A 16,327-nucleotide genomic window follows, 5' to 3' on the forward strand; every position below is an offset into this window, starting at 1 on the left:
GTCATCCAAGATTCCTTAATCTTACCCCTTGCCTGTATCAGAGGAATAAATTTATGCATCACTTGCAACAACTGCACCTTAAACAGTCTCCATATGTCTGTTGTGTCATTTCTGTGGAACATCATAATTTCCTTTCCCCCAATTAAATATCTTGCCACAGTAACTGCACCTTTCCCTCTCCAAAGCTATGGTAAATGTGAGACAGTTGTGATCACTGTCACCAAAGTATTCTCCCACTGCGAGATTTTTCACCTGTCCTGGCTCATTGTCGAGTACCAAATCCAAAATGGCCTCTCCCCTCATCGGCCTGTCTACACACTGAGTAAGGAAACCCTCCTGAACACACCAAAAATGACTCCATCCAAACCATCTGCACTAAGGAGGTTCCAGTCAATATTGGGAAAGTTGAAGTCACCCATAACAACAACCCTGCTACATCTGCATTTTTCCAGAATCTGCCAGCCTATGAGTTCTTCAATCTCCCTACTGCTTTTAGGGGATCTGTTGAAAACTCCCAGTGAGGTGGTTGCTCCCTTGCTGTTCATAACTTCCACCCGTACGGACTCATTTTTCTTTTTTGCATAAAGATGATCATTTTTCATAATGATCATGTAATCTGATTGTAGGATAAATAGTGTCCAGACAGCAGAAAGAATCCATCTCCTCTTCAAAATCGTGTCAAGAGATATTTTGTGCCCACCTGAGGGAATGTACAGGGGCCTGACTTTACTATCACAGTCGACAGTGCCATACTCCCTCAGTACGCTGAACTGGGGTGGCAGCCTGGAACTTCCTGTGAAAGTGGTTCAATAAATAACAAATGAAAGAGAATATGGGGTGGTGGATGGAATGACATTAATAAAATAACAATTCTAACATGTGGTATGAAGGCAGCAGAAGACTTACGATTTGCTAGGTAAAAGAAAGAATTGCATTTTTATAATGCCAGTCTCCTCATTTCATCCCAGAAGTCAATGCATCTGTTTTAGTTTGAAGTGTAATCAATATTGTTATGGAACTTTTTTCCTTACACCAGAGTCCCACAAACGGCAAAACTGCTAAATGCCCAGTATTTTCTGCTGGCCTTGCTTGAATTATACCCTTTGGTCAGACACGGTTATGGAGGTGTACTGTCCTGCAGACCAGTATCTGTATTGTGGTTCGACAGAATGTGAACCAGGAGATCCAGTCCTTTTTGAGGACCAGGCCTCATTTACAGCAATTATGGCATCTCTGTAGTAGGCATCCAAGCGCCCTTGGGAAGCTCACTGGTTTTCTGCCTGCATAATGTCAGTATCTCACATCTGGGTTTTTGGAAGAGGCTAATCTCCATGTGGAGTGGCTGACTATCACTGTCATTGACTGGGTTTCTAGAGGCCAGAGGAACATTCTTGTTTTTAAAAGCATGAAAGATACTCGCCAACAGGGAGCTCATTGGCTGTGTCACCACTTCTAATTGTCCATCTAGTTTATATGGCCAACCGCTGCAATTTTTCTCAAACGAAAAAGAAATTGCTGGCGAAACTCAGCAGGTCTGGCAGCATCTCTGTGGAGAAAGCAGAGTTAACGTTTTGAGGCCAGTGACTCCGGATCAGAACTGATAGCAGGAGACAGTGAGGTCTGCAGATGCTGGAGATCAGAGTTGAGAGTGTGTTGATGGACAAGCACAGCAGGTCAGGCATTTCCCGATGAAGGGCTCTGGCCCGAAACTTCGATTTTCCTGCTCCTCAGATACTGCCTGACCTGCTGTGCTTTTCCAGCAACACGCTCTCAGAACTGGTAACAGCTGCGAACACATAGTATTAAAGTTGAAAACAAGTTTGGGGGTGGGGGGGGGAAATGTGTGATGCAGGAGAAGAGGTGATCAGATAGTTGGAGACAGAGCTCAGAGAGAGAGAGATGAAAGGAATAGGCAAACAAGGGGATTACTGATAGTAAAGGCTGACAGAAGAGAAGCTTACTAAGTGACAATAAGATCGGAGGGTAGGAGGGAATGAGTAGACTGTGTTGAAAGTAACCCATGTGATGTGATGATAAGACTAAGAGTGGGTGAGAATGGATGACTGTGCTAAAAGCAACCCATATCATGATAGGACCAGGGTGTGAGGGCGGGTAAAAAAAAATGGAAGATTGGGAACAGACTCTCAAGCTATTGAACTCGATGTTGAGTCCCAGAGGCTGTATGGTTCCTAAGTGGAAAATAAGATGTTTTTTGAGACAGAAATGCTGGTGTGAGAACATGTTGGAGTGGCAGGCAACTGGAAGTTTGGGGTCATTTTCACGGACAGAACATAGGTGTTCTGCGAAGTGATCATCCAGCCTGCAATTGCTGCAATTTATCTTTCATTCTCCGGAAAATGCCTGCTTATCCCATGAAAAAAAAATATTTAATACCCATCCTTCCCAGGGTGTCTGAAAGTGGTGGTGACCTCGCATTCTTCTTTACACAGCAAGCAGCGGCCAACTCTCTCGGACGTACTGCTGGATCAAGCTGCCAACTCTCTGGGCTAGCAGTGTGATGTAAAATTATAGCTCAGGAAGAGCAAAGAAAGAAACTAAACTTTCTGTGGTAACATTGGTAAAGGATGTTAATTTTAGGCCCTGGAACAGGATATTGATAAGAATGAGGCGCCTACAGTCATGCGTACCAATCTAACAATCTAAAGTTAGAAAATGTCTGGTAAAGATTAAATTCAACAATGTATGCTTCTATTTAAAATTGGATAAATGCAGAACATAAATGTATTTAGGATTAGGTTGAGGTTATCTATGTTGGCATGAGAGAATTGCTTTATACAATCAACAGGAAGGAAATCTGTGAATATGCAGGAGTAGTGGAAATGATCGCTACACCTATTCTCACTGAAACACCTTCAGATGACAGAAATCAGCAAAGTTTATGGATAGAAGCAATACTAACAACAATAATGAGCAGTATAATCTCCTCGAGCTCAATGAGAAATCTTTAACTAAAGTCGCTCTGGCAGCCCAGCCATTTACTGAACAAATGGTTGTAACAGATTTAAATTTGATGTCAGATGATGAAATGATGCAAGTTCAAGAAGACAATTTCAATTCTTTGTCTTCAAAAGCAAAGTTGTCAGTACCTGTTATGATAATGTTAAGTAAACAGCAATCCATTAGGACCAATACTAAGAGTGGGAAAATGTCTGGAGTACCAATACAGCCATCATGAAGAGTAAATAAAGATGTCCAACTTAAGTTGAAGTAGTAAGTTTATTTCCTTCAATGCAGATCTAATAGCAGATTGAGAATAAACATTTTCTTACACACAATGAAGATGAGCTGCATTAGAGTCCATGGAAGCCAACATCCACAAATTCAAATTTGCTGTAGGGGAAGTGATGAGGCCTAGTGGTATTATCACTGCACCGTTAATCGAGAGATCCAGGTAATGTTCTGACGACCTGAGTTCAAATCCCATCACAACAGATGGTGGAATTTGAATTCAATAAAAATCTGGAAATTAAAGTTTAATGATGACTACTGTCGATTCTCATGAAACAAAAAATCTGGTTCATTAATATCCTTCAGGGAAGGAAATTGCCATTCTTACCTGGTCTGGTCTACCTATGGCTCCAGACTCACAGCAATGTGGTTGACTCTCAACTGCCCTCTGGGATGTACTATAAATGCTGGTCTAGCCAGCAATGTCACCATCCAGTGAATGAAGAAAAGAAAAGGTGACCAAAAAAAGAAATTATCTGGCTCAGAAATCCAAGATACTACAAAAAAGAAAGTACTTGATTCCACCAAGAGCTATCCTCCTTGAGTTGCCTGAGTTAGCAGGAAAGAGTTGCCCTTTGAAATAAATTCAAGACACTAAGTGTTGTCCTGATAAGGTAATAGACCACCCATCTGGCTTAGTGGAAATAACATCCTCTGTGAAGAATATCCAACGAAAATGGGCATCCAGTGGAGAGACCACGCAAAGTGAAGATCAGAATTGAGATCAACAATCCTCAAGCCAAAGACCTTACGATCTTTCAGGTTTGAAGGCAACACATCTGGAAAAATTGTAAAAGCTTGAATTTGGAAACTCAGATGCTTGAGGGGGGGCTAGGGTACTGTTAACTGTATAAATGTTCACTATAGGGAGAAAAAAAGCTTGAGATAGGGGATGTTTGAGAAGATAATGGTTCTTAAAGGGTTAAGATTGGAAACTACATTAAGCTCCACCCAATCTGATGATGTCATACATGCTTGGATGGAAATAAGGCAAAGCATCTAAGGACTGTATTGAATGTAATCCACAGGTATCCTCATATTTTTAGTAACAATGTATGACAAACTAAAGCGTCTTGTGCCTAATTGCTATCATGCAATAATCAATGTATTGCTAAGTGAAGGGTCTCTTCTTGTTAGGACTCATTGATAGCTATTTCTCCAACACTGCAAATCAATGAGTCCGTAGATCTGTCAAGGAAAGAGAACTGGTGACAGGATCTTTTATTCACAAATATCACAGTTGCCTGTAGCTGTAGTAAAAGAATGTATGATATCCATCGTTGTGCAGGGAATAAATTAGTTTTAATTCCACCACCCAATTAATGTTGCCAGATTCAGGAGAGTGAATGTAAGGAATGGCAACAATGTTTCCACTTTAGTTGCAGGAGTAACCTTACTAATTAGTGAATGCATTCTGCGGGTTATCCTATGTTCCTTATTTCGGCCTCTGTTCTCTGAATAGAAAAGCCATTGAGGTGAAATTGGCTTTGGCCAGCTGTGTAAAACATGCTAGTGGCAAACTGGCAACCATTTTCTTTACACTGTACCTACTCTTTGCACAGAAACTCATAGAATCATCATTCCAATTATTTTTAGATATATAGCTGTTATCGGTTTTACTTTAAAAGAAAAAAAAAGTGTTGGCATTATTTACAAATAAATGCTAATTTGTTATAGGCCCATTTTGTTACATTTATCTTCCCAAACAAAGAAAGACAATTCATAGAAAGGTGCATCTGTATTTAATAGTGGTACTAGTGTTTGTAGGTGAGATACCTGCACCGAGGCTGGTACCCCGTCACCAATTCACCCTTTATTTACTTGTGCACAAAACACTGACTATGACCAGCCAGCTTGGAGTCAGTCCCTGAGCTGAGGAGATTGTGAATTCGCTGTTTATATTAGTCAGCCAGAGCTTCCTGGTTGGCCCAGGTTAAAAACCCAAATCAAGGATCTCATAGTCAGCAAGATCCATGTGGTTCCAATCACTACAGTAGAAATCTGTAATATGGACGCCCAGACTGCAAGCAGGCAGAGCCTGATCCCTGCATTTACTCTGCTGGAACAGTGGTCCGAATCTAATGGCTGATTTACAGACACATTTTGAGCTAATACTATGCTGATTCTCTGCAGGTCCCATTCTTTATACTTTTTAAAGTGTTGTTGGTGCCAGTAACCCTTTGTATTGCCCACTAATTGCATTGCAAGTGTAAAAGGTATCTCTCTATTATATACAGCTTCTCCTTTCAGAAATCATTCTGTACGAATCCATTCCTCATTGGATTCCATTGGCTTATATGGTGGAACAGATTTTGGAGCTTTATTGTTTTATGGCCTGTGGGTTTTCATGGGGAGGCCAGTATTTGTTTCCAATGTATAACTGTCATTGAATTGAACGGATTGCTTGGCTATTTCAGAGAACAGTAAAGGATTAACCACATTGTTGTTTTCCTGGAGTCGCATGTAGGCCAGACTATGCAAGGATGACAGATTTCTTTCCTAAAGGACATAAATGAAGCAGGTAGGATTTTGCAATAATCAGTAATAGTTGTCATGGTCACTATTTCTGAGACAACCATTTATTAATTGAGTTTAAATTCCACTAGCTACCACAGTGAGAATGAACCCATGACCCCAGAGAATTAATATATAAAAAAACAGAAAGAGAAACCCAGCAGGTTTGGCAGCATCCATGCTGAGAAACACAGAAACAACGTGAATGTTTTGAGTCTAATTTCTCTTTTTTAAAATTTCAGTTGGAAACCTGCTGAGTTTTTACAGCACATTGTTTTTATTTATAATCTCCAGCATTCACAGTTGTATGCTTTCATTTCTTCCCAAGCATTCAACTGTCCTGCGAGATTATTATTACATCAACACCTCCCCAAGTAGAAATGCTAAACGACTGCAAGCATGAACCTTATGTGTTATTTAAAAGTTGTATTCTAATTTTCTCTCTTATGGATCTTTCTAAATCTTGGGGAGAGGCTCACTTAGACCACAATTTGCATTACTGGTTCACAGAGATGTGTGGGACTCCACCTGAGGTGGCTATTTACATATGCTGTCATGGATGCTTAGAAAAATAATATCTTGAGATAATAATGCGTGTATTTGTGGTTCCAACACTACAAATTGCTATTCGATCATTTGCTGGGAATTTAGTGCAGATCACTTTTAATTTTCTTTAAAGATAGAGCATTCGCCATTTTTATTTAATTGTTGTATATAATGGGATATTTTATAACCTGGTTAATATCTTATTTCAAAATGAACTTTAGCCATGTTTTCTCAATGATGACATGGTGTAATGAAGGTTAAAGAAAAGTGAAAAGTTATCGGTATGATAAGGAGACTGAAATCTGGAACTTCTGCCACCAAACATGGCCTTTACCATGTTTACATGGGTGTGATTTGGGGGTGGATTTAATTTTGCACATGCAAGTCTCACAAAGGCAGATGTCTACATAGATCAGCAACAACTTCCTCTGATTTTGGTTACTAAAATAAAAAAAGAACTGCGGATGCTAGAAGTCTGACGTTCTGACGAAGGGTCACTGGACTTGAAACGTGAACTGCTTTTCTATCTGCAGACGCTGCCAAACCTGCTGAATATCTCCAGGCCTTCCTGTTTTGTTTCTGTGAGAAAACAGGCCTTGCATAATTTAGATTTGGTAGAAGTAGGTCTAAATATTGCATAATTCTCTGGAAAGGTGGGGTATTCTTTTGTATATGGTTTCAGGTCATGCAAGCCATGGTACATTCTTCACAAACAGACTTGGAAGTCCGCTAACATTTGGAAAAAGTGAGTTGCCCTTTGTGAGAATTCAAATGCCCTTTGGAGTGGTAAGGTACCCATTAGTATTGCTGGAAATAATGTGTAAAAACTGCATAAACCTATTAACTTACAAACTCGTTGGCACTGTTAAAAGGAACTTTGAAACTGTCAAGTCATTTAAACGTCCTGACCTTTAAATCTTTAAAGTGAAATGTCTCGAGTGTTTCAAAAATAATTGTGAGGAGGATGGGGGATCATGAAGTTGCATGGCTTGGTGCGGATGATGAAAGGCGAGTGGGAGCTGTGAGGACAGTTTTATGTTTAATTTTCATTTAAAACGTCATCACTGTGCCAGAGTGTCAAGGTAGGCCTTGTATGCAGCCTGCCTCTCACCTGCCAACCTCCACGTGTGTTCCAGGGCCAGCTGGCCAGATTCCCAGAGAATCTGACCACCCTGAATGTTAATCTCAACTTTGAGGGCACTTTCGCCCCCACCAGGTTTGTGGAATTCGGATGTGATCCAATAGGTCAGGAACAAAATTTCAGCTCTCGGTGTTTCATCCTTCACAAGTGCTGCCTGACTTGTTGAGTCGTTTCAGTCATTTCCTGTGAGCACAGGCAGAAAGAAATTAACCTCTCACACCACACTTAGCTTGAAAGAAATGAAAATAAAACAGTGAAAAGTCACTGTTCAAGTCTACGTTTATTTTTAGAGTGTTCAGAATTTCTTCCTCAGTTAACAGAAGAATAGCACTATGGAAATGAAAATTAAGTTCAAAATAATGTAAATAAAAATACTCTTGATTTTTATATCCTTCAGCCACCTGGACAGAGGCGAGGAGTTTGCAGATTGATAGGGGATCTCAGCCATCGGTTCGAAAACTCATCAGTAAGAGACTTGCAGCTTCTCATTTTACAAGTGTCAGCAGGAGCTCTGGTTGCCAGCAGTAACACAGCCATCAGAGGCCCAGGAACACAGTGCTCTCCCAGAAAACTAAAGGTGAGTGACAGCAGCATGGAGTTTGTGGGGTGGATGTTGCAAGAGAGGGGAGGCAGTGAGGGTCGGACAATTGAGTAAAGTGCCTTTCACTGTCATCATTTCCGCTTCCCAACAATCAGTTGTTTGACGGGTTGAAGACTGCCAGATAGTGAGGGGACCAATCACTTTCCCCAGCTCCCCATCCTTAAGAGAGTGCTGGGCTCAGGGATAATGGGTATCCATCGACTTATTAACGAGCCAAATTGACATCGTGCCAGTGGCAGCCTGGAATCTCGCTTGAGCTGCTTCTGCCTTCACACTAGTCGGGAAAGGTTTTGCCACAAGTAGGACACTCACCCATGGCCTCTCTTTAGGAGTGAGGCCAACCATCATCTTATCAAATTTCGCATCTGCCCTTGTGTTGTCTTCTCATAATTCTAACGACTTCCAACAAAACAATTTGAAATGGCTTTATTACAACTAAAACTGGTGCATTCAAATATCTCCTCATATTGGTATTTCCTCAAAGCCCAATTTCTTGAAGCCACTAAACCTCAGCTATGACCTTACCAAGGTTCCATCTAAATTCAACATTATATTTTGATGTTTATGTTCTATGAAACTCAATATCCTATTTGTTTTTAAAGGTCTTACTTACAAGTGTTGATGTTTCAATGATTTATCAACCAAGTACATTTCCATTGTGATGTCCCACGATTGTTATTTACATTACCAATTTTTTTCAAAGTATACATCTTTCTATTTCCACTGCCAGTATAGACCTCTGACAGTGCTACTTTGAATATGCAGCAACAATTTGTATTTATATAGAGTCCTTAACACGGTAAACCATCCCAAAATGCTAAAACACACTGAGAAGCAAATCAGACGCGGATAAAAAGCTCTGAACGCCTGTTTTAAATGGGATTCATGATTTGAAGGAGCTGATGTTGGACTCGGGTGGACAAAGTTAAAAATCAACTATGAATACAACTCTGAATATGACAACTCTAACTTCAATTTTCTCCCCCAGTTGCTGCTCCTAAGAAGTATTTACTTCTGTAGAGCTGAGATGAGGCTCTAAATGAAGTGGAAAATCAATCCTGCATTCCTGCACTGTTTTTATATATTAACAGCTGCATACGCTTAAATTATAATTTATATGGAAGTTGGTTTTTCTGTTATGTGTAATTTAAGAAATGTCCTTTAACTGAGTTGTTAGATGCTTTTTGGTGATTATATCAGTGAGTGTACAGACATAGCTACTGTTTAAATTAATTGATGTTTTCAAAGAAAAATTCAGATGCTTATGAATGTGGACAGCTGGTTTGCAGGCATTCCATTCTCAGCTATGTTTATGGCCTTACATTGGTTTCCTTTTGTCTCATGGATTTAAAAATAGTTCCTAATGAAGTTTCCAAATGAACTTCCAAATGATTTCCTAATGAACTCCAACAGCTGGTAAGCCTCCCGACCTTTTGTCAGCTGTAAGATCATTGTACCATCAGCACTATTCCATCTGTTGTACTAACAATGTAGAAACCATCATAACATAGTCAATCCCATTTAAGTTAAAAATCACATAACACCAGGTTATAGTCCAGAAGGTTTATTTGGAAGCACTAGCTTTCTAAGTGCTGTCCACCTGATGAAGAAGCAGTGCTTCGAAAGCTAGTGTTATGTGATTTTTAACTTTGCCCACCCCAGTCCAATACCGGCTCCTCCAAATCATGAATCCCATTTTAAAAAGGCAGTCACAGCTTTTTATCTGAAGTCTGCTTTGTTTCTCAGTGTGTTTTAGTGGCTTGGGATGGTTTACCGTGTTAAGGGCTCTATATAAATACAAATTGTTGTTGTTGAATGAATTATTAATGAGATAGAACCGGATTGTTAATTTTAAAATGAAAAAGAACTAGAAAAAAAGGATATTGGAAAACCCATTGAGTGAATCTTCCCAGCCGCTTGGAATCTGTTTTCGAGGTGGGGTGAATGTGTGAGGAAGATATTGGAAAACCCTAATAGATGGCACTCTGATATTGTCCTGGCTTTGACTGAGGTGGGCTACCATGTGAATTGGAAACCTGTATCATGCAAAGACAGCAAATCCAAGCAAGGTCCTAGTCAAGGGACTTTGTCTTCTCCAGATAGCAATCAGAGGCAGTCACCCTGGTCAATATTCTTTTGACCAAATAGCGATGTTGAATCAGATTGCCATCTATCCAACTGCAATCAGTAGACATGGTCCAGGCCAAGGATTGAACCTGAGACTTCTGGTCTGGCCCAGCTATTCACTGAAGAACTCAAAGTTTCAGGGGACACCAATACTGAGTGACAGGATGGGCTCTTCATTCCTTTATTGCCTAACTTTATTTCCTCTGCATAATATAGCCAATGCCAAAATTGAGGGAATTATATTGGGTCTTACAGTAGTGTAAGACCTTCAGACCTAAGAGGCCTGGGTTCAAGTTCCACCTGCTCCAGTGGTGTGTCATAAAATCTCCAAGCAGATTGATTTAAAATATCTACTTTTCAATTGTATGACTAAAATTGAAAAGTTGTGAAATGGGCATTGACAGGCTTTTGTTCTTAAGGCGTCACATGTGCTGAGTTGTGCCTATGCCTTATTGTGGTCATTCTGAACTGTTTTAAAGACAAGGTTACAATCAAGCAAATTAGCAAATAAGATTTTTGATTATTTTAAGAAAAGATTGTTTACATGTGCCCAAAGATCCATAACTAATAATTTTTGATGGTGACTTATATTATTCAGATACAACTCTTTTAAGTGAAGTTATTCCATTGTTCAGGAGTACAAAGTTTTGAAGAATTCAACGAACTTTGGGTGACATTGTCTTACTAAAGCTCTACACACCAGTGATTAATTCAATTCTTCCACTGTTTTAGGAATTCATTCACTGCTGGATATATCTTTTACAATTAAAGAAGAGCAGATTTACAGAGTAATTGCAAAAACTATTGAGCAGTGATAGTGGGTGACTTTAATTATGCTAACATAGATTGGGCTATTGTCAAGGGCAAATGGAAAAAGAGCTTCTGAAATGTGCTAGGTCTGATTCTGGGGACAGAGTTGGTCAAATGGATCACAGTTCTCTTTGCATCAGAACATTGCACATCTGTCACATAAAGGCATTGCACACATGTCTTGCAAATACTCAGTGAAATGTAACAATGCATATCATAACCAGAACCCTCCACTCAACACCCCTCCTCTGCCTTCCTGTCCTTGCAAGCATCAGTCCTCCACACATTCGCCAACTGACATAAACCCACAAGTGTGGTTGAAACCATCCATGGTACACCTCACTTACCATGCCATGATGACCTGTTCAACCCACATTATTTACTGACTTCTACTTTGGCTCCCCATCTGAAGCACCTTCATGACAGCAAGACCTAATGTCAGATGTCCTTTTGAGAAAGGAATGGAAAATGCAAAAAGTTACTGATACATTTGTTGTGATAAACCCCGTGCATCAAATGGCAAGGTCTGAACTGCCATGCCAAGTATGATGTTTGCTAAGCAGGTTCAGGACAGGTCAGAATACCTGAGCAACCAACCTTCAATGCTGAATTCTCAATACAAATCCCTTGAGTATTTATGTAGAGACACAAATAATGGTGCACATTAGCAGAACCCATCCCCTCAATACAAGAAGTAACAGGCTATTCACCTTAAATTCAACAAATGAAGGTATTGCTTGGCTTTGGGAACTTGCTATTTTATTATTTAATGAATATAAATCCAGCATCGGTATGAGAATATTTAGGGAACAGAGATCAGAGTAATATTAAAATTTTGCTTTGCTGTGGCAAAGAAATGGAAACAAGCCAGAATAATAATACTTAATATGAGGAGCATCATTTTCACTGAGGTGGGAATGGATCTGTTCCAGTTGTGTTGGAGTTGAAGATTGACAGGCAGATCTGTAGGGAACAGTTGTCTACTTTTATAAAGGACACAGTTCAGGCACATTCCCAAGAGAAGGAAATGTAGAACAAACAAATTCAGAGTTCCCTAGATGAGAAAATAGATAAAGAGTAAGATGGAGCATGATGGATGTGAGATTAATAAAAAAGCAAGAATCAGGCTGAATGTGGAAAAGGCAGAGAGGTGAAAAAGGAAAGAGAGACAAAGAAAGACAATATGAGAAGAAACTGGCAGACAACATAAAAGGGAATCAAAAACCTTCTGTAGGCATATCAATAATAATAGGGTACTGAGAGAACGGGAGGTGATACTCAAGATCTAAATGCGGATGTGTGCGTGGTGTCAGAAGGTATGGTTGAGTATTAAATGAATACTTTGCATCCATCTATCAAGGAAGAAAATGCTGCCAAGGTCTTGGTGAAAAGAGGAACAGTTTAGGTACAGGATGGCATAAACTTTATCAAGAGGTGGTAAAATTTATTAAACGTATCCAAGGATAGGGAAGTAAAGAAAGAAATTGGGGAGTACTGGCCATTATCCTGCAATCAGCTCTGGATGGATACAATGGTGTTGCTAGACCATTTATTGTATTTACAACTCAAATACTTTCAAGTTTTCTTCTGCAAATTTTGAAATTTCTCCTGCACTTTCAAATCCAGGTAATTAATATGTATCAGGAAAAGCAGTGATTTTATTATTGACATGTAGGGAACACTACTGCATACCTTTCTTCAAACTGGAAAAATAGCCATTTGAGAGGAAATAGGCTTGTAGAGTAGACTGACACAGGGCAAATTAAATTTAATGCAGAGAATTGTGAAGTTTTCCATTTTGGTGGGAAGAAAGAGAATAGTAATATAAAGTGATGTATACAACTCTGAAAAAAAGATACAGAACATCAGAGAAATCTGAGGTATAAATCATGGAAAGTGGTGGGGCAGGTTCAAAAAGTGTTTTAAAAGGAATATGAGATCTCTGGTAATATAAGTAGAGGGATAGAGACAAGACCATTGAATGTATAACAATTAGATTAGATTAGATTACTTACAGTGTGGAAACAGGCCCTTCGGCCCAACAAGTCCACACCGACCCGCCGAAGCGTATACCACCCAGACCCATACTCCTACATTTACCCCTTCACCTAACACTACGGGCAATTTAGCATGGCCAATTCACCTAACCTGCACATTTTTGGATTGTGGGAGGAAACCGGAGCACCCGGAGGAAACCCATGCAGACACGGGGAGAACGTGCAAACTCCATACAGAGAGTCGCCTGAGGCGGAAGTTGAACCCGGGTCTCAGGCGCTGTGAGGCAGCAGTGCTAGCCACTGTGCCACTGTGCCGCCCACAAACACTATTTTGGCCGGAACTGAAGTATTGCATCCAGATCTGAGCACTAAACTTTAGTAATGATGAAACGTGTTTAGAAAAGGTATGGAAAAGATTCATGCAAATTGTTCCAGGGATAAGAGACTTTAGGTGCAAGGATAGTTTGGAGAAGCTGTGACTGTTCTCCTGAGAGAAGAGATGGTTTGTTTTTAAGAGGTTTGAAAGTGATGTTCAAAATCATGAAGGTACTAGAGTAGATAGAGCAAAATTGTTTCCATTGGCAGAAGGATTGTGAATCAGAAGACATCATTTGTCTTATGCAGCGAGTCATTAGTACAGGCTGAATAGCCTCCTTCCTTGCTGTTACCGTTTGTATGATTTTATGATTCTTGACTGCCAGCAGACTTTGACACACACCAACTCTCTACTGTTCTTCAACTAGATGGGACTGCTCTCACTTGATTCAATTCATTTATCTATTTAATCATTGCCAGAAAATCAACTGCAACACCTTTTCTTCCTACTCCTGTACAGTTGCTACAAGTGTTCCTCAAGGATTTATCCCTATTCCTCACTTCCAGGCTACAGTTTGGTTACATCACCTGAAAACACATCCATATGTATACAGGCAACTCTACCTCACCACCATCTGTCTGACCTCTCCATTGTCACTAAATTATCAGACTGTTAGTTCACATTCAGTATTGGAAGAACAGAAATTTCTTCCTACTAAATATTGAGAAAATCCAAAGTCATTGCCCTCTCACTTGCAACTGTCTGAGGTTCATCAAGCCAATTTGATCTTCGTGATATAAATTACCAAAAATTAAGTTTGCAACAATATATCTGTGACATCTCTCAAACAACATGTTTCCAACATTGTAACTCCCTTGAATCCATTGTTGCCTCAGCCAATCTGCTGCTGAAGTCCTCAGTGCCTTTATTACCTCTACATTTAAGCATTCCAATATATTCCTGACAAGCCTGCGCATGTTCTGCACTCCAAAAAATTGTAATTTAAAATTCTGCTGTCCATGTCTTAACTCAGACCAAGTCCCATTCCAACCTCTTTCTCCTGTTTTAAGATGCTCCTTAAAACAACCTCATTGTTTAAGCTTTCGATCATCTGCCTTGTGGTTTGGGTGCGGTTTGCTGTCAAATGTTGTTTTCCAAGCACGTACAGAAGCACTTTAGGATGTTTTAGTACAGTAGAGGCATCACATAATATAAGACGGTGTTGTCATTAATGTCACTTTACAATAAATATTGTCCATCAGGATATCTTAGTTTGTTGTTGTACTAACACCTGTAGTTGCAGTCAGTTTGCTTTGAATATCAGAATTAGAGACAGATGATGGATTAATGTAATGAAATCCTTTATTTTCTCAGTGTGTTGTGGATTTGTATTAATAGACATAGGCCTGCATCAGCAATCATCATTATATTGGCCATGGCCATGAATTGGCCATGGTAAATTGCCCATAGTGTTAGGCGCATTAGTCAGAGGGAAATGGGTCAGTATGGACTGGTTGGGCTGAAGGGCCTATTTCTGCACTGTAAGGAATCTAATATTGCTACTCTATTTGAAATTTTGATCATCCTGATGTTTCTTGACTTTTCTTGTTGGGCCTTCCAAGCCCAGCTTCTTCTGAAAGTAGAATGAGCCTTTAATCAGAGAGGGCTTCATCGCAACACTGAACTATTGGGGCGAGAAACCAGACATGTCCCCTTTTTATGGCACTAGCTACTGTAAAGGACATTTAAAGTTTAAAAGGCTTGTGAATGAGCAAAGGAGTAGGGTGATACAGCTGGGTAGGTGAGTGAGGTAACTAGGATAGTAGATAAAGTGGAAGATGGAAGAGATGGAAGGTGTATGGAATAGCAGGTGGATAAGGTATGAGTGGGTAGAGTGTTTTTGGAAATGGGTGGGTGATTTGGGTAGGTGGATCAAGGCGTAGCTGGATCACAGCATGGTCATAGGGGAGTGGGATTGGGGTGGAGTGGTCAGTTGGTGGGGAGTTAGCATGACTGGGAGGGGTACTCAGGACATACGGGGTCAGGAGACGGTAGACAAGTTATGCTGGGGAGTAGACAGAGGGTTTAGAGGTGGGTGGTTGATGTAGTGATTGTAATGAGGTCAGCCAGGTAGACCTCATTGAATATGAGTTCCCTGGTTGAGCTGTTAATCTAATCCAATCAGGGAGCTCTGGCTGACAGATATGAACAGGAGTTGTAGAGGTTCTATTAACTCTGAGAGCTGGCTGTGATAGAGCTGGGTCAGTGTCATTTTCACGTGTAAATAAAGGATGACTTGGTGACAGGATACTGGCCTCTGTAGAGTTATTTCTGTTGAGTTTCAATGTACAGTTGAAACTTTTGGAGTGTAGTTGTGTGCTTGGGGATAGGGAGGTCAGAGGTCAAAAGGGCCAGTCAGGTGGTCTTGGTGATGGAGTAGGGGCATCTGCAGAATCTGAAATTAAAAAAAAGAAAATGTTGGAAATTCTAGGCAAGTCTGTGGTCAGAGAAACGGGGATAACATTTTGGCTCAATAATCTTCTGACAAAAATCATTGACCCAATAAAAATATAATTAATATTTTTGTATTAATATCAGGGAAAGCTTACACTACTGAAATCCAACGAAAGATGGTTTATATCTAGAACAAATCTTACTACGCTAAACTCACACAGTCAATGCTACTAGATGCACAGGCAAAATTTCCTTTGGCTGAAAAGTACCCTTATGATTAAAATGCCTTGTAAAATGAGCCTGTATTCTAGCAGGAGAACATCAACACTCTGTATACCATCGTGTCATGCTAATGCAATGGGAGGTAGTCTTTTTGAAAACATCATTTTGAAGACTCTTTTGATTCAGAGATTTTAAAAATATGACCTGCTTTGATTTCTATTTTCGAGCGTATGATACACAACTCTGCCAAAAAGAAAAGCAGGCACTGCTTCAGCTATTTCCAGTTACATATTTCTTTTCAATGATGTATTTGTGGGTCATGCAATTTCCAATAAATCCTTTGTGTACCT

General features: G+C 40.0%; 1 protein-coding gene and 1 long non-coding RNA gene across 2 annotated transcripts in view; one reads left to right on the forward strand and one right to left on the reverse strand.

Annotated features, from left to right (window-relative positions):
• The first annotated feature begins 6,797 nt into the window (after positions 1 to 6,797).
• Positions 6,798 to 16,327, forward strand: part of LOC122554277 — a 254,601-nt gene continuing 245,071 nt past the window's right edge. Inside the window, exons 1-2 of the mRNA XM_043699049.1 lie at positions 6,798 to 6,929; positions 7,848 to 8,027. The gene's annotated coding sequence lies outside the window, so the exon portion shown is untranslated. The remainder of the gene's footprint in view (positions 6,930 to 7,847; positions 8,028 to 16,327) is intronic.
• LOC122554278 overlaps positions 15,567 to 16,327 on the reverse strand; it is a 49,032-nt gene continuing 48,271 nt past the window's right edge. The window contains exon 3 of the long non-coding RNA XR_006312957.1: positions 15,567 to 15,756. This is a non-coding gene — a long non-coding RNA (uncharacterized LOC122554278). The remainder of the gene's footprint in view (positions 15,757 to 16,327) is intronic.

The sequence above is a fragment of the Chiloscyllium plagiosum genome, chromosome 11 (genome assembly GCF_004010195.1).
Source record: "Chiloscyllium plagiosum isolate BGI_BamShark_2017 chromosome 11, ASM401019v2, whole genome shotgun sequence".
Lineage (NCBI taxonomy): Eukaryota > Metazoa > Chordata > Chondrichthyes > Orectolobiformes > Hemiscylliidae > Chiloscyllium > Chiloscyllium plagiosum.